The sequence below is a fragment of the Zootoca vivipara genome, chromosome 10, assembly GCF_963506605.1.
Source record: "Zootoca vivipara chromosome 10, rZooViv1.1, whole genome shotgun sequence".
In the NCBI taxonomy this organism is placed as follows: Eukaryota; Metazoa; Chordata; class Lepidosauria; order Squamata; family Lacertidae; genus Zootoca; species Zootoca vivipara.
The window spans coordinates 49,126,525-49,145,077 of NC_083285.1; the positions used below are offsets into that span (position 1 = coordinate 49,126,525).

At 42.6% G+C, this 18,553-nt stretch overlaps 1 long non-coding RNA gene across 1 annotated transcript in view; it reads left to right on the plus strand.

Annotated features, from left to right (window-relative positions):
• The first annotated feature begins 7,944 nt into the window (after positions 1 to 7,944).
• The window catches only part of LOC132592769 (uncharacterized), a 64,243-nt gene continuing 53,634 nt past the window's right edge, over positions 7,945 to 18,553 (plus strand). Inside the window, exon 1 of the long non-coding RNA XR_009558283.1 lies at positions 7,945 to 8,049. This is a non-coding gene — a long non-coding RNA (uncharacterized LOC132592769). The remainder of the gene's footprint in view (positions 8,050 to 18,553) is intronic.

The following is an 18,553-nucleotide window of genomic DNA, read 5'->3' on the forward strand; positions in this document are numbered from 1 at the left end:
ATTGCCTCTCTATTTCTGGCTCATAGCTAGCAGGTCAGGAGATTTTGAGAGTAAGATAATTAGTGCACTGCGCAAAGCTCACCAAGACTGGGCTTAATGTGACACAGTGGTGATAAAAAAAAAGATGAACTGAAAAACCTGGTCAACATATTATGCTATTTATTTATGTTGCTGTTATTTCCATGTATATTGCACCTCACCTTTCCTCCACAAAGCTGAAGGCGGTGGCATATGGTTCTTCTCCCACACATTTTAACCTCGAAATAACTCTGTGAGGTAAGTTAGGCCAAGGGTTAGTGACTGGCCCAAGGTCACCCAGTGACCTTTGTGCCTGAGTGGGGATTTGAATCTCCGCTCGCTCTCCCAGGTCCTCATGTAACACTCTAACCACTGCACCACACTGTACGCCACCAAATGTTTTGTTTTCACAGAGAAAAGAAGGAAGGCAGGTCCTCTTGTCACACGATTAAGGATACCTCCTAGTGAGCATAACTGCTCAAAGGCTGGAGGTAAACTTATCAGCCTCTGCCTCCCATCCATCCTTTTGAACAACTGGAGTCTGGACAGCTTTCTCTCCTGATTTCCATTGACTCCTGCTTCATGTGCTTCCTCTACCATTGGACGGTGAAGGAGGTATGAAAGGTATTCAATTCCTTGGGGCGAAAGAAGAAGAAGAAGAAGAAGAAGAAGAAGAAGAAGAAGAAGAAGAAGAAGAAGAAGAAGAAGAAGAAGAAGAAGAAGAGTTTGGATTTGATATCCCGCTTTATCACTACCTGAAGGAGTCTCAAAGCGGCTAACATTCTCCTTTCCCTTCCTCCCCCACAACAAACACTCTGTGAGGTGAGTGGGGCTGAGAGACTTCAAAGAAGTGTGACTAGCCCAAGGTCACCCAGCAGTTGCATGTGGAGCAGCGGGGAAGCGAACCCGGTTCCCCAGATTACGAGTCTACCACTCTTAACCACTACACCACACTGGCTCTCCAGTGTGAGAGGAAGGACCCTAGGAGGCCCTGGGGCTGTGAGATTCGGGTCAGATGGCCCTTGTCTGCCAGTCTCCAGTTTAACATTCCGCTGATCACCTGCATCATGCTCAGGGCTGGCAGCATGGACCACCTCCCCAGCTGGTGGCAACTTAAACCTGAATCAGTGCCCTGTATCCTCCCAGGGCTTCTTGGTTCATAACAAGGCATCATAACCTCCAATATTTCTCCATTGAAAATAGGGATGTCTTAAGGAAAAGTGGGACGTTCCAGGATCAGCTCAGAAGCTGGGATGGCTTCTGTAAATCCAGGACTGGCCCTGGAAAATAGGGACACTGAAGGGTTTGCGGCATTGCCATGTTCCTGATTATATCATCAGATGCCCCATGAGACATAGAGCTCAGAATGGGCCTCAGCTGAAACCAAGCTAATTATTTTTTTTTTGGTTACAGGTAGGTAGCCGTGTTGGTCTGGGTCGAAGTAAAATAAGAAAATTCAAAAAATTCAAAAAAAAAGGTGCTACTGAAGGAATTTTTTTATTTTTTTAAAAAAAACCTTTATTTGTGAAATTTTAACAGCTTTTATACACACATCGTACAGTATCCACCACTCATCTATTTTCCTAAAACTTCCCAATCCAGCTCTCTGTGGCATTCTAGGGAAATCTTGATCTGCTGCATATCCTGATATTTCACCCATTATCATTTCAAGTCTTCCTTTTTTGATGTTATCTGCTGCTCATATGTTAGGTAAAGGTAAAGAACCCCTGGACGGTTAAGTCCAGTCAAAGGAGACTATGGAGTTGTTCATCTCGCTTTCAGGCCGAGGGAGCCGGCGTTTGTCCATAGACAGTTTTCTGGGTCATGTGGCCAGCATAACTAAACCGCTACTGGCGCACGGATGACTGTGACGAGTGCTAGAGCGCGCAGAAACGCCATTTACCTTCCCGCCACAGTGGTACCTATTTATCTACTTGCATGCTTTTGAACTGCTAGGTTGGCAGGAGCTGGGACAGAGCAACAGGAGCTCACCCCATTGTGGGGATTCGAACTGCCGATCTTCCGATCAGCAAGCCCAAGAGGCTCAGTGGTATAGACCACAGCTCATCCCGTGTCCCTCCTTTGTAGGTTAAATTGCATATTGTACCCTCTAAAATAATCTCCAAAACACCTCCACTCTCCTCTTATCTTTAACTCATGCTTTTCCTTAGTTTTGCGGTCATGTTTACTAATTCTATTCTATTAATTTGTTCTGCCAAATTTCCTTCATGTGTATCTCTTCTTTCCATTTTCCATTCAGACTGGTTCCATATCAAGCTCATTTTGGGCGAGCCCATTCCGAAACTGAACTCATTGAAGCTTGCCCATCTCTAGTTACACCTTTGGACATATGTGATCAGAGCATTCAAAGAAGCCCACAAAAATTTCTGGCCTGCACAATTTTTTGTTACCCCATATGCCTACCCCTGCAAATCTTTTGTTAAGTGCAGAGGGTCTGAAAAGGGGCAGGCATTTCTTACTCAGCAGACTTGTAAAGAGCTACTCATGATATCATGTGTCATCTCAGCTCATACACTGCAGGTCCCTGTTCTTGACAACCCCTCCTAGCCTTTTGTCCTTATGATATGCATTTTAGGTCCCGTGTAACCAATTCCCAAAGCATAGCTTTGCTGACTGCCTTTAGCTTGTTGCAAGGAACAGGCAAACTGAGTTGCTGCCGCTGCTATCAACTTTACATGGAGCAATGGCAAAACTTTAAGGTGTATTTGTGTGTGTGGGAAACTTTTTTTTAAATTTCAGATGATATTTTGGAAGCTTATGGAAGCCTAGTGACAGGAAGAGGGGAAACTCAAAATGTTCCTGGGAGGAATAGGGACACGGAACACATATGTTGTTTATGCTGACACATTTCTGTTGCCCATCTCCACAATAATTAATTAACAGATTCCCCAGCATAGCCCCCCACTTTCCCTTCCTTTCTTTGACTGCTCAGATGCCTTCATCATCTCCATTTGAATAAAAGCAAGTCTTTGCAATGCTGAAAGCAGAGAGGCGAGAGGCGGTGGTGTGTGTGTGTGTGTGTGTGTGTGTGTGTGTGTGTGTGGAAACTTGCTTTCAGATTATGTGGGATAAAAAAATGTATATTGGAAGAGCTATGGAACTTCTTATATAGAAAAGGACCAACTTATTCAGTGGCAGCAAGCTACAAAGAAAATTAGATTAAACCTGAGACTGATTCAGGGAAAAAAATTACAAAAAAATACAACGCATTTGTAGGAAGGCATTGTCTAATTTCAAATTTCAATAACCTTTATTAGGCATAACAGACCCAACAGTTTCAGAACAGACACTATAAATAAAATAGTAATAGGTAAATTGCATATTAATTAAAACAATATAGGCATTGTCTAATACAGGTGCTGAAATGTAATGCTGAAAATGCCTTATTGAGACACATGATACTGACATTTTCTTTCTCATCTGAAGTTACTGTCCGAATGCTTAGGGTTGCTCAGCACAAACATTCTTAGGTTTCCACTGTAAATTAAGGCACGCACCGTATTCTTTCCTCAAAGAATCGATAGAATTGTAGTTTACCCCTCGCAGAGCTACAATTCCCAGCACTCTTAGCAAACCACAGTTCTTAGGATGCTTTGGGAGAAGCCATGTGCTTTAAAGCCATTGCGCATGTGCAACTGAACTTTAGCTGAATCTGAGCCTGTGTATTATCTTTCCCTTTATTTCTTATTCTTATTCAGTTGCTTATGTAGCCAGAGAGGTACCATCCCTTCTCAAGAGGGAGGTGCCAGCATTCTTAGAGGAACCCTGACATTTACAGAGTGTTTAAAAAGCCTCGAGTGCATTGAAAAGAAGCTGCGGCTGCACATGGCGTTTTCCCACTCCTTGCAAGCAATGGCCGCTGGGCACGTTAACCTCTCCTGGGACTCAAGCAGCGACTGGGGTGGGGCAGAGGAGACATTTCAATGGAATAAAAGGCTTGCAGGATTCCAAACTCCTCAGCACAGACAAAACAGTGTCTTTCCTCAATGGAACGAAGGAGTCCCTCATTGAACGTTTTGATACTTTACATCTGCTTGTGGTGTGAGGACAGTTCGCGATGCCAAATCCTTGGCAGACCTGCTTTATGGGTGATCTTGCTTAGCTCAGAACAAAGTGAGAGATTCCAAGGAGTGTTCATCCACAAATATACAGAGGCCATGTCTGCACTATCCTTTTAGAGCAGACAGGGCAAAGAATCCTTGGAATTAGTTTAAGGATGTAGGGAGTTATTAGGAGGCCCCTTCACAGAGCCACAATTTCCAGAGTGGTTAAACAATCAGCCCCTCTCCCCAGGGAACTCTGGAAAGTGTAGTTTTCTAAGGAGGATCTGTGTTTTCTAACAACACTCAGCATATTTAACCAAGTACGGTTTCCAGGATCTTTTGGGTTAAGCCATCCATATTTAAAGTGATACGATACTGCTTTATATGTACAGTGCAGATGGGGCCATATTTTAAAGAGGCCTTGCTGCATGAGCTCTTGCTTCGGAAAAGCTTTTGGGCAAGACACTTCTCTCAGTGAGTCTACCTCCATTTCTGTAGCTCACTCAGTAAAGCATGAGACTCTTAATCTCAGGGTTATGGGTTTGAGTCCCATGTCGGACTAAAGATTCTTGCATTGCAGGGGGTCGGACTGGGTGACCCTTGTGGTTCCTTCCAACTCCATGATTCTACCACCAATTGCTCTTCCTCTTTCCCATCACTGCTACCACCTATTTGCTTGCCAGGCAGAAAGCCAGCAAGCAGGCTGGCATCACCTTCTCTCCACAACTCTCCACATGGGTGATCAAGCAAAAGCAGGCTACAATGGTGAAGAATAAGAGCAGGTCCAGGGGGCTCTTGTCAGTGGCCCCTCTGCCTGCTGGAATGTGGGCCCTTAGCAGTTGCGAGCCCTGAATATTCGTTCCATGCCTTAGGCTACTCATGCGAAAAGAACAGTTCCGAAGCATGCCTTTTTAATGTATAAAAGTACCACTTAAAAATGAGGTTTCTCATATTAAAATGATATCTCCTCCTGGCACTTTACATGTTCTGACAGCCTCTTGGGAAATAAGCAACCATTAACTGGAAGCCATGCTTTGTCTTTCAGTGATGCATGGCAGACGCCACATAAAGTTCGGAGCTCCAGTGTGCTGGAAAGGATAACAACATCCAGCGCTGCCACTTAATTATCCTTGAAAGTGCATTCAGAAGGCCCTTTTCTCCATCTCCAGGTTTGAGCCAGATAATTCTATTTTACCTGTGTTGACAGATTTTCCTGTCTGAAACAAATAATTCTGCAAACTCTTTGCTTGATTCATGGACATTGTTTTAGCTTACAAGACGTATCTTGCATGGAAAACAAGCCAAGCTACTGGGTTCTGAAGCAGAAATGCCTTCACAACAATAACAACAAATAAATAACAACCCATTGTTTACATCCACTTTTTGATGCAGTTTTAGCTTGTCGTTTACCATTTCCACAGCACTGTTACCATTTATTACTGTAATCATGTACATAGCACCTCTGGTATAAGAGGACAATTCTCTGCCCTTCAGGACACAAGCTAACACAAAGAAGGGAACAGGGAGATGGGCATTGATGTACCATCAGTGTACATGCTGCTTTATGGGGGATAATATAAGCAACAAAACATTACTTTCCCTAAAAGCCTACAATCCAAATGTTGACAGAACAGGAGGTAACGGATGAAAGGGTGGGAGGAAAAGAAAAGACCAGAGTAATAAAGGATGGATATATGCAATGGCAGTCACACACATGCTCAAGCTTAGATTTAGATTGGAAAGAGCTGAGCAATAATGCCCCTGTTCAAAACTCAGGGTGCCTTCAGGCAATCTGACTCTATCGATTCCCACTGGTTCTCCCTATTATCTCCAGCAAATACTACAACTCTGTTTGGCCCTACTGCCCCTGGTGGCGAGTTGCTGGGGATGCTGCCCATTGCAGGGAGTGCAGAACTGAGGCCCCCCCAAGTTGGAAGTGAAACATTCAACTTGTGGCCAGCGAGCACATTCAGTCATGTACTGTATTGTCAATATGAAAACTCTGGAATTAGAAGGAAGGAGCAAGATTGACGTGTATGCAAATTCCTGCTCTTACCTCCATAACCACACAGATCTCATTTGAAGACTCATTAAAGGCCCCTTCAAATTTGGGGTGAAATGATTTCTAGCGCTGCCCACTTTTGACATAGGTCCTTGCCTAGCCTGAGTATTCACTGCTGGGCTTAAGTGTTGTAGCTCAAATGAAAGTAATGAGGACACTGTAGTCTGTATATACCTTCAACTAGAACAGTATATGTTTTGCTTCAGAGCAAACAGGAGAGTGTGCCAAGCCATCTTGTCACACGCCTCTGGCTTAAAGAAGAAATCACTGTAACAGTCTAAGCTGATGCCTAATTACTTTTCATATTTTTTTTTACCATTTGAAATATATCTACCATGAAAATATGCATAAAATGAATGATGCCGTGACTAACTGTAGGGCTAGATTACAGCACCTGTGTTTCATTGAATGGGATGAATAGGATGCATGTGTCAGAAAGGGGTGGTTTATTGATGAGTAATAATAATAAATTTACAACGGAGCTGCACTGAGCATCACTACCATAAATTGTGCATGCTCTGGGATTGTTCATAGATGAAGAGCAGAACACACACACACACACACACATGAATAAACTAAAGTTAGTTGTTATTGAGCAGCTCAGTAATAGAGCACAAGATTTGCATCTCTAAGTCCCTAAATTCAACACCAGCATCTACAGCAATGGCTGCAATGTTTTCTTAATACAGCATAAGGCTAGTGCTGAATATGATTTATTGCTGGGATAGGATTGGGTTCTTCACAGTTTACATTACACTTTCCATGTTGATATTATCCAGAGTCTAAGACTGCAACCCTAACTCCACTTACTTGGGAGTAAGCCCAGCTGAATTCAATAGGCCTTACTTCTGAATAGATATAGTTAGGATTGCAGTGGCTCAGTTTCTTAAGGGCTGGATCCCAAAAGTTTGCTTATGTGCCTTGCTTTTTAAATAAACAAATTTACCAAACAAAAAGCAAAACAAGCATATCCTTATCCAATATCTCCCAAACTATAGTTAGCATTTCTTCCATCTTACATTTTTATGTAGAAAAAAAGAAATAAAGGGGTGGCCTTGTGAATTCCTTGGGCTCATATCCTGGCAAGCACATTTACGAGCTCAGGCACAATCCTATGCAGAGGTACTTATTTATTATAACTGGGTAACTATTGCATTTGGTAGTGAACCCCAGTGAAATCAGTGGGGCTCAATTCTGAGTGGGGGGGAGGAATCAGTGTGTCTACATTTGATGAAGCATGCTCAGAATCTGTTTTGATGCATGCTTTCCAATTGCACGGTTTACTGAGGCTGTTGTCTCCTTCCTCCACCCCCCCCCCTTAAACAAGATTTTTTTTAAAAAAAATCAGCATTTTTAAAAAGTGCCTTGTTAAAACGACACACACACACACTTTTGAAGGCAGGAGAGATGCGATCCCCTTTGTCAAACCCCTCCCTCACCACGCCACCCCTCCAAGCGAGGCCCCTGGAGGAGCAAACCCACAATTTTTTTGACTATCGGTTTATTGTGCGGTGGTGCAATATAGTGGGCCCTTTCTTCCACCGACCCCCCCCCCCCGCTCTCCTTTCAGCATTTCAGCAGAAGCAGAAGAAGGGTTTGCGGGGCTGACCCTCGGCATCTCCACCCTGAGAAATGGGCAAAAGCATCCCTGGCGGCGCCCTGCGAGCTTCGCGGCCTTTGACGGCGAGGCAGGAGCAAGGCGAGAGCGCAGCCGGCTTCTGCTTCCAGCCGAGCCCGGCCTTCTCCCCCCCCCCTCCCCGCCCTCCTCGCAGCGCGAGAGGGAAACAAAAAACAGGCCCTTCCCCGGCCGCTCCCGCTTAATCTCCCTCCACCCACCGGTTGCCCGGCCAACAAGCCAGACAAGCAGGTGATCCATTGACAGGGAGCAGATGGTCTCCCGCCGAGGTAAGCGAGGCCCAACAAAGAAACCATATTGATCATATTGCTCCTTTCCTATTCTTCGGATGCAGCGTCAGGGCTCGGGACGTTTTCTCTCACTCGAGCTCCCTCCTTCCCACCGCTGCCGGGCCTGCCTCTGGCACACAGGGCGACGCTGCTCCGCCTCCCCCTTGGGCAAGGCCTTGAAGGGCTGCCTCAAGAGGAGCTGCAAATGGCGCGCTTCCTTCCTTCCCTCCTCTTTGCCTACAGCCCAAGGCCGGCTAATAATAATAATAATAATAATAATAATAATAATAATAATAATAATAATAATAATAAATTTATTATTTATACCCCGCCCACTCTGGGCGGCTTCCAACAGAATATTAAAATACAATAATCTCTTAAACATTAAACATCTGGAGGCAACCAGATGTCTTCTAAAAGTCTTTTAGGCTCCTGAGGCATAAACGCCCCACAAAATACTTACTGTATTCCCCATCCTGACAGGGGAAAACGCCACAACGGTTCAATGGCAAGGCACTGTCCTTTCATGGCTCCCCAAAATCAACTGTCCACACACCATCAGGGCCGGATTTAGGTTTGATGAGGCCCTCAGCTACTGAAGGTAATGGGGCCCTTTATATGTCCAGCTGTCCTTTGTCAACAACAAATCGTGGCAGTTTTTTTTGTGTTGAATATATGCTATATGGTAATTGATGGACCTAATAGGTATCTAAAGCCATTTGCAACATGTTGCCATGCAACCAGTCCATGCAGAATGTAGGCACACTATATATAGAAATGAGCAAACCTGTGATATTTTAGGGAGCAGGCTAGCAGGTGAGGCCCATTACTTGCATCATAGGAGCCTACACAACACCAAACACTGTTGCTGTATGTAGGTTTTATTTTATTTGTTTTTTATCTTATATTTTGGAAATGTACATCCAGTTTTTTCCCCTTTAATTTTTTGGGGGGCGCCCAAGAGAGTGGGGCCCTAAACTATAGCTTGTTTAGCTTATACGTAAATCCGGCACTGCACACCATACATCTAAAGTAGTTTGTTAATGGGGTGCTGGGGTGGTGGCTATGAGAGGGGCAAACTACAGTTCCCAAAATTCTTGGAGAGAGGGGAGAAGGTCATGTGCTTTGGGTGTGCAGTGTGTATGCAGCCTCGGTTTCTGCCTAATGGCGGGGTTGGCTTCACAGTTTAATGCAGGCATAGGCAACCTTGGCTCTCCAGATGTTTTGGAACTACAACTCCCATGATCCCTGACCACTGGCCCTGTTAGCTAGGGATCATGGGAGTTGTAGTTCCAAAACATCTGGAGAGCCAAGGTTACCCATGCCTGGTTTAATGGATGTATTCCTCGCTTCCCACAGCCTAAGGAAATTTCGAAGCAACTGATCAGGGCAACTTCTGTTCCGTTAAGGATTTGATGCCCTTGAGGTAAGGAGAAGAAAGTCAGACACTTGGAGGCACCCTTTCATTCCATCACATAAAACCACACTTGTGAAAAAGTGGGAGGGGAGGCCGTCATACATTTTGCTGCTTGAGATAGAGTAGCAAATAGAAAACCTCACCCCTGTCATGGGTGCAGCTGCTCCCCCTAAATCAATACAAAGCAATACAAATCTGAGATTCTGCCCCCCTAACAAAAATTGTGTCTATTCTCATGACCCCTGTTGATGTCATGGTACTCAGGACTGGCCAAATTATTTCGGCAGCTCTCCTTACTTAATCAAATCCTTAAATCAAATAGCTAACCATTTGCTGCACTTTCATGACACCCCAAGTTAGCTTCCTAAGGTGTCTGTCGTATTCTGGCGTGGTTCATAAAAGCTGAGCCAAAACATGGCTAAGTGTGAAAGGTATATCTGGAGAGGAGATCATGGCCACTTTGTCCTCCCTCCTCTGCTTCTGCAAACTAAGGCATAGTTTGGCTTCACATGTCATCCAAAAACAGTCTCATACTTTATCTCCCCATGCCAAACTTTGGCTCAACCTTGTGCTTTGTTGGATGACACACTGAGGGCTCATCTTTGTCCCACCGCTTTCCCCCATGGTTTAGTGCTGAAGTGGAACAAACAGCAATCACATTTTCTGCGGATTACCGTTTGTTCCAATTTAGTGCTAAAGAGCATGTTTTCCAGGGGAAAATGGCGGAGCAAAGGCAAAACTGCTGAGACACATGCCTAGAAAGAATGGAACAAACATAAAACCATGCTTTCTAAGCACAGGACAAGCAGAAGTGTGCATAAGCCCCAAGTCCCCCAACCTTTTTTTTGCCATAGACTGCTTGGAAATTGCTGAGGGCTTTGGCTCTTAAGGATTTTTCTGCCTGTTTTACCAACTATAATGTGCTGCAAAAGGTGCTATACAATTTTAAATTTTATTTTTACAGACAGGCCATGGACCACCTGAATGAAACACTCTTAGACCACAGTTCGGGTCTTTAAGCACTAAGCTCATAGCAGCACAACAGTAAGAGGTCTAGGAGGGGAGCAAAGCAGCCACATATCTCTAGGAACCCACATGCTTGTTTCTGACGAACCATTGTTTGGCTTAACAGCACACATGATTCAGGTCTGTGTCTAATAATAAGGCTGACCCAGCTTTTTCCTCATCTGGTGTTAGCTTTTCTTTCATCCCATATTGCTTTTTAATGCTGCTGCTTTGGCAATCTATAAACCCTCTTTCTCATGACTGGCTCAAGACATTTTGCCACCATGAGTGGCATCATGGCAAAATTTGAGTGCGGTGTCTCATGATCCTTTGCAGTGTCTCAGAGAGTGGCACAGGGTTCCTAGGGACACAAGATCGGGAGCAAAACTGGCATAGCTCTGTGTATTTTATTTATTATGGGAATTCATATTCAACTGTTCAAGGCAACTTCCTGTGTAGACTTTCCTGAGTTATTCCAGGTAGTTTGATTCCAATGGAAGGTTGTGTGCCTGTGTGCCGGCAAATTGCAAGTCTTCAAATTGCTGCAAATCGCAGCCTTGGGTGGGGGCATGATGGTAGGAGGGCTATTCCTTTTCCTCTGTTGCATTTTCTTGTTATTTGCCCTGTTATACTTATTGAGTTTTCATAACACTAGATTGTGTGTATGTTTGGGATTTTCATTGGGAAAATGGCACGGGGAATGTGTTAAGACCTCTCTATGTGCACCATAATCCCAATCCAAATGGGAACCCCACATTGCTTCAGTTTGCAAAAGGCTAAAGAGCGAGATGCATTCACACACATCTGTCTCATCTATTTTGGCCCTCAGACCCAATCCATTGAACCAAATATTTCTTTGTTAAAACATGCCCTCCTTGAGATAGAAGAAAGGAAAGGAAAATGGCCCTATAGATTATCTCCCTGCCCCCAATCACTTTATTCAAGTCTGGATGCTTATGAGGGATATCTGGAGGCGCTCCGACTGTACAGTCTTTCCCTCCTTCTCAGCCATTTATCAGGACTGACTCAGTATTCACTGCTGTGTAGCAAATTGTGGTGATACCAACAAGGAAAGCTTGAAAAATGGTTAGCTCTTGTTCACAATTTTGCGTCCTACTTTCATAGCTGTCACATAAATTCACCGCAAGCCTTGCGCTAAGACAAGAGAGAAGAATTTTTTTTTAAAGAAATAGTCTGAAAACAACAGTGACAAAACCCAAGGGCACAGTTTGCTACGGTGTCTGCACTTGTTTGCAGGTGGTTCTGGAAACTGTAACTACAGTAGCTGCTTCTAGTGTTTTCACAAGTAGTTGCTGTATAGCTTTTAAGATAAATTTACTCTCCCTTCCCCCAGTCCATTTTACAGTAAATAAAAATGCCCCAAAGGCCTTTTATTCCCCCCAAAGGGTGAAATGTGTGTGTGTGTGTGCACCCCCTCCCCATACACACATGCAAGAAAGAAATGAAAAGAAACAGGTTCTGTGAATAAAGGCCAGACAATGCAGGGTCACAAAGCTGTCTCAACTAATGTCATAGTGGAGCTGCTGGGCCAGCTTACAGAGGACTGCTTGTTCCTTGATGTTTATTGTGACCGGTATAACACATGTAACACTTTGCGAGTAGTTTTAGGAGAAGTGGAAAAGAAAAGGTCTTTCACAATAACCTCTTTTCTGATGCATTTGGAGCATTATGCACTCCTAAACACCTGTGGTTGACAAAGAAGGATCTGGGCGAGACAAACATAAATAAATAAATAAATAAATAAATAAATAGAGGGTCAGTGTATGCAGCCTCTCTCTTCTGAGCACAACAGAGCTTTTAGCTTTAAAATGCTCCTTAAGTTAGTCTTTTATGAACTTCAGTAATGGACAGCAGTACAAGAAGCAGAGGGTAATTTAAAGTGATGGCAAAAGTTTTGTTCTGCAAAGGTATTTCAAAAGATAGGATGCTTTCATGCCATTTGAAAACATTTTCTCTGTGTTGTGCTTTGTTTTATTATTTACAACTAGGCCTAGCCACAAGTGCCTAGCAGTCTTTGTAGACTGAAGAATTTTGCAGCATAAACCACAAACACTACTAGACTATTGCATGGAAAAGACTGGTTTTTAAAAGAAATACATATACAGAGGCACCCTTACTAGGAAGGAAATTTCATTGATCTCAGTGGTGCTTCTGAATAAACATGCATAGCATTGCACTGTTTGGGTGTAATAAACATATTTGTCAATAAGTTCAGTGGTGCTTACTTCTGAGTAGATGTATAAGGGACTGCACTGCTAGGCATCAGTTCCGATGTATTCATATCTAGAAGTATATTCACTTGAAAAAATGAGTGAGACGCACCTCAAAGTAAGCAGGGAGAACAGAGCATATATTTCTGCAATTTTTTTTAAAAAAAGGACTTATTGCTATAATAAGTTCTTTTTGGACAGATAAAATTAGGAATACAGAAAATCCAGATTCAGATAGATTTGATGTAGTTGCATAACTAATATGCAAAGTTAGAGCAGTATCACATCTTTACTTTTGTAAAGTATCACCGACTTAATTCTTGTGTCCACCCAGTGCCGAATCTGTACAGCTACCCATTTTCCGCCGCCCAGTGCTGGTGGTGGTAGGGAATGAAGGGGAGAAACATATGGGAGAGAGATGTTTTGCTGCAGCTGGGTCAGAGGAATGTGTCTGGTTGTGCTGTTGCAGGTGCACCATGGTGTTTCTTCTCTCTGAGCTCCTCACAGCAGTCGTTCCTCCTCTGGTCACTGCCATGGATGCATGGCCTGATTATTGGTCTCCACGCACTGCTGTAATCTGCAAGGGATTCCTTTGTTCTAATGCCAGGGTGGGAAAACTATGACCCTCCACATAGTGTTGGACTCCAGCTCCCATCAGCCCCAGCCAGTATGACCAGTACTAGCAACCAAGCTTTATGGGTATGTTTAGCCTGGAAAAGAGAAGCCTGTCACATGGAAGATGGAGCAAGCTTGTTTTCTCCTGCTCTGGAGGGTAGGACTTGAACCAATGGCTGCAAGTTACAAGAAAGGAGAGTCCAAATAAACATCAGGAAGAACTTTCTGATAGTAAGAACTGTTCAACAGTGGAACAGACTCCCTTCATTGGAGGTTTTTAAGCAGAGGTTGGGTGGCCATCTGTCATGGATGCTTTGGTTGAGATTCCTGCATTGCAGGGGGTTGGACTAGATGACCCTTGGGATCCCTTTCAACTCTACAATTCTATGATTCTGTGATCCAAAAGTCAGGGGTGATGGGAGTTGCAGTCCAGCCAGCAGCATTTGGAGTGTCACAGTTTTCCCACCCCTATCTAGACCAAAAATGGGTTGAACTACTATTGTTTCAGAAGGTAGATACATAAGGATAAATATCAGGTTTCCATGTAATAATTTCAAACAAATTTCTTTCAAACATGTTATTAGATTGTGAGAAATGGTTAAATAATTGTAATAAAGAAATATGATTTGATGCTGCTTCATATATTCATGAAAGCACACATAATCTTCTTTACCATTTGCACAGCTAGAATGCTTTCTATTGAGATCAGGTTTATTTTCACTCTTCTGGGGCAGGGTAAGGTTTTATATCATGTCACTGAGGTTGGTAGCATTAGAAATAAAGGGGAAATAAAGGGAAATTTAGCATGGAAACAGATGTTGTAATTTAGCATGGTATGGGGTCCGGTTTGGACTATTATATGGATTTTAAAAGCTGTGATTCAGGGCACTGGTTCCCAGAGTAAAATCATGCTGTTTAGGATTGTCTTGAAGGAGAATCCTCAATTTATGAAGGTCATAAAGGAAGGGATTATACAGATAGGTTTTCACAAAATATCTGATCTGAAGCTCATTGAAATCAGCAGGAGTTTTTAACTCCAGCTTTAAACAAATAATGAATTGAACCCCCAATGCATTATTTATATTAAAGTATAGTGTTCTGAATCAGACTGTTAGCAAATCAAATGTTTTAACCAGGGGCCATCTCAAGCTCTTTCAAGATTGCAGGAAACGTAAAATATGTTTACTTGAGAAGCTGAAGTAGAATTCAATGATGTCCAAACAAGAGATGGAAAGATACTTATTATATACAGCATACATCTGTCACAATCCCCAACTAAATGCAATAAATAATAATAAAATAAATTGAAGCAAAGCCTAAGTGAGAGACCTTGTGGGGTAGTGGTTAGTGTGTGGGACATAAGCTAATGAGCCCTGGGTTCAAATCCCCACAAAGTATACTTGGTGATATTGGTCTAGGCATTCTCAGCCTACCATACTTCACAGGGTTAGGTAAAGGGACCCCTGACCATTAGGTCCAGTCGTGACCGACTCGGGGGTTGTGGCGCTCATCTCGCATTATTGGCCGAGGGAGCCGGCGTACAGCTTCCAGGTCATGTGGCCAGCATGACAAAGCCGCTTCTGGTGAACCAGAGCAGCACACGGAAACGCCGTTTACCTTCCCGCTGTAGCAGTACCTATTTATCTACTTGCACTTTGACGTGCTATGAGCATAAAAGGAGAGGTGTCTTGCATACCACCCTGAATTCTTAAGGAGAGTAGGATAAAGGTTGCCCAGGCTACAAATCTACAGATAGTGGAAACTTAGTACTGTAATAAGAAATTACATGCAGATTTGGGAGAGTGTGCTCTAAGTCAGAGATTGGCAATGTGGTGCCCTCCAGAAATTGAACTATAACACTCCCCTTCAGGCCCAGTAAGCATTAGCAGTGGTCAGGGGTGTTGGAAGCTTTAGTCCAAAAGCATCTTTTAGTCCAAAGGGCACATATTGACCATTCTCATCTTTATGAATGAAGGATAAAACAGTATCCCTTAGTTTTTAAATGTTGCGTTGACTGCATTAGTACAGAGTAAAATATTAGTGAGTAGGGTACCAGATTACTAGCTCTTTTGTTTAAACTATGGCTTGTGAAATCTGCACAGAAATGAGAGCTTAATCTGAGTCACAGCTCATAGGAAGCTGTCTTCTATCACACTATACATAAGGTTTGGGCTGGTTCATATGGGGAGATGTATTATAGTTTTGAGCATCATAGGGCTTCAGAGGTCAATACTAGCACTTTGAATTGAGCCGGGAAGTTAATCAGTAGCCAGTGTGGTTGTGACAAAATCAGTGTGCTGTGTTCAGACCTTCTCATCCCAGTCAACAATCTGGCTGCTGAATTCTGCACTAGTTGTAGTTTTTGAACTGTCTTCAAAAGCAGCCCTGTGTGTAATGCATTACAGTATAGTAATCTAATTTATAGGTTATGAGAGCATAGACAACTGAAGCTAGGTTATAGGGATGGGAATCAACCTTGCTTGAAACCCTGGAGAGACACTGTCAGTCAGCTAGGTGAACTGAAGCATAATGTAGCTTCCTAAAGTTCCATATTGCTTCTTTTTTCCCCCATATTTTTTATTGATTTTACAACTGTATACAATAACGGATCACATAAAAAGAAAGAAAAAGCTGTACCAATCACACAGAAAAAAAGGAAATATCCCACAGGTATCCATTTACAATTTACATATCTCATATAAAATTATCATTTTATACATATTGTCAACCTGGGTTTATATCTCAAGTTATTGCATTTTCCTTCTTGCTCTATGTTTTTCTCTTCACCCCACCTTCCCCAACTCGTCTTCCTCCTCTCTCTCTTTCGGTTTTATTTCCGTCCGATTAATTTCGTCCCATTATATGTTTTACCAGATACCCTTTTCCTTTTAGTTTCTTAACTATACGCTTACGTCCTGGTTACATGCCCTCTTGTTGCATTTTGTAATAGCCATCTACTAGTTTTCCCTTTTTCCCTTTTGTTTTTTTTCCTTGGTTTTTCCTTACTTAAATTTTACAATAATCTTTCCTATAAGTTATAATTTTTTCCCATTCTTTTTGGAACTTTTGTTGTTTTTGATCTCTGATTCTCCCCGTTAACCTCGCTAGCTCTGAATATTCTATCAACTTCTCTCTCCAGTCTTCTATCGTTGGCACTTCCGTTGTTCTCCACTTTTGCGCTAGAATAACTCTTGTGGCCGTGGTGGCGTACATGAAAAGTTTGTAGTCTCCTTTCTTTATACTTCTACTTAGTATTCCTAATAACATTTCCTCAGGTCTTTTTGGGAACGTGTATCACAACAATCTTTTTAATTCATTATAAATTTGCTCCCAATAGATTTTTACCTTTTCACAAAGCCACCACATGTGGTAATAATCTCCTTCTTTGATGTTACACTTCCAGCATTTTTTATTGTTAGACTTGTTGATTTTTGCAAGTTTGACCGGCGTAAGATGCCATCTAAACATCATTTTCATGATGTTTTCTTTTAAAAGAGTGCAGGCTGTGAATTTAATTTGGTGTTTCCATAAGTTCTGCCATTGATCAATACTAATGTTGTAACCTAGATCTGTCGCCCATTTGATCATGCACTCTTTAGTAGCTTCATCTTTCGTATTCCAGTCTAGGAGGAGGTCATACATTTTAGTTAACAATTTTTCTTTACCTTCCAATATTTCTAATTGGAATTTAGATTTTTTATTCTCAAATCCGTGATTTTTATTATCTCGTTTGAACAAATCCTGTATCTGGTAGTACTGTAACCAGCCTACACCCCTTTCTTTCAGTTGTTCATAGGATAAGATTTTCCATCCCTCTTCAGCTTCTACAAGAATGTCTTCATAACATAACCAATTTGTTTCCATGTTCGTTTTTTTAATTGTTAAGATTTCTGTTGGCGACAGCCACCTTGGAGTTCTCCTTTCTATTAAGTTTTTGATTCTACTCCAGACTTCATACAGTGGCCTCCTAAACACATGTGATAGGAAGCCTCTATGCGATTTTACAAAAGTTCCATATTGCTTCTGCTGAGGTATATTCTGAATTAAGTTTTTCCAAGTATGCCATTAACCAGCAGATCCAACATGCTCTGAAATCAGTGGAACCCAGGCTTCTGTAGAGTAAATGAATAAAACCTGCAGCCGGCAGGAAAGAGCCTTCAGCAATGTGTGATAGTGAGGTGCGTGTGCTGGTAAAAGATTTGGGGGTGTTACAAGCCTGTCCCTATCTCTCCATATGAAATGTTGGCGGGTATGCAATGACATCCTATCATGGACACAGCAGCTGACATTTTGGGCGGCTGGTTCCATGAGAGCAAACCCACTGGTGTCTTCCACCCCTAATTTGACAAGTAAGTGAACAAACATTTCATACCCCAGAAGACTGTGTTGTAGAATGTGGGATGGTTCTCCGCTCTCTGATGTTTCCCCTCAGTTACTTAGCAATGGCTAATCAAGATATGCACACACCATATTGTTTTACGTGTTTGACTAGGACCCTGACAGATTAATAGGAAGGGTAAATAGCAGGCCTCTCCGTGGTGGCTCAGTGTGGGCTGGCAGGGCTGACTGCTGCCAGACTTTGTTGTAGCTGCACAGAGGAAGCTGCAGCAAAAGCCTGCTGGGGCAAAGTGACCCAGGTCATTGGTATTTGTTTCTCATCTCTATAGAAAACAATTGTCCCCTCAATGGAAGACGGCTTTCCGAAATGATGTGGTTCCACAGGAGAGGAAGCAAGTTTGCTTCCACAGGAGTATAAAGACATGGATGTACACAAAAGCTTTAGAAAGCTTTAGAAATTCCTGAATGCCATGCAAAATTTGGGGGATGGTGGATCTGGAAAATCACTTTTACAATTTTTTTTTCCTATTTGAAGCAGCAGAAAATCTAATGATTATTGCTGTAGGACTTCCCCTGTAGGACTTCTGAAAATTGTCTTCTTCCTCACTCTGGACATCCTTGGTGGCGGCTGCTGTTTCTTTTTGTGCCTATTTTGTGTCATGGTATAAACTTTCTTCGTTCCATACACCTTTCTAAGGCAGTCTAAAAGCATGTTTCCCCACAGGAGCTTAGTGTTAGAAGTCCTAATGTAGTGACTGTCTTCCTGGTTAACGTCCTTAGCAAAATTAAGCTTTCAAACCAAATCACATTAAGTTTTAAACACATAACTTATTTTCACATATTTGTTTGTATAGCATGGATGTGTGTTTGTATAGTGGAACTGTGCCTACATTTTCTG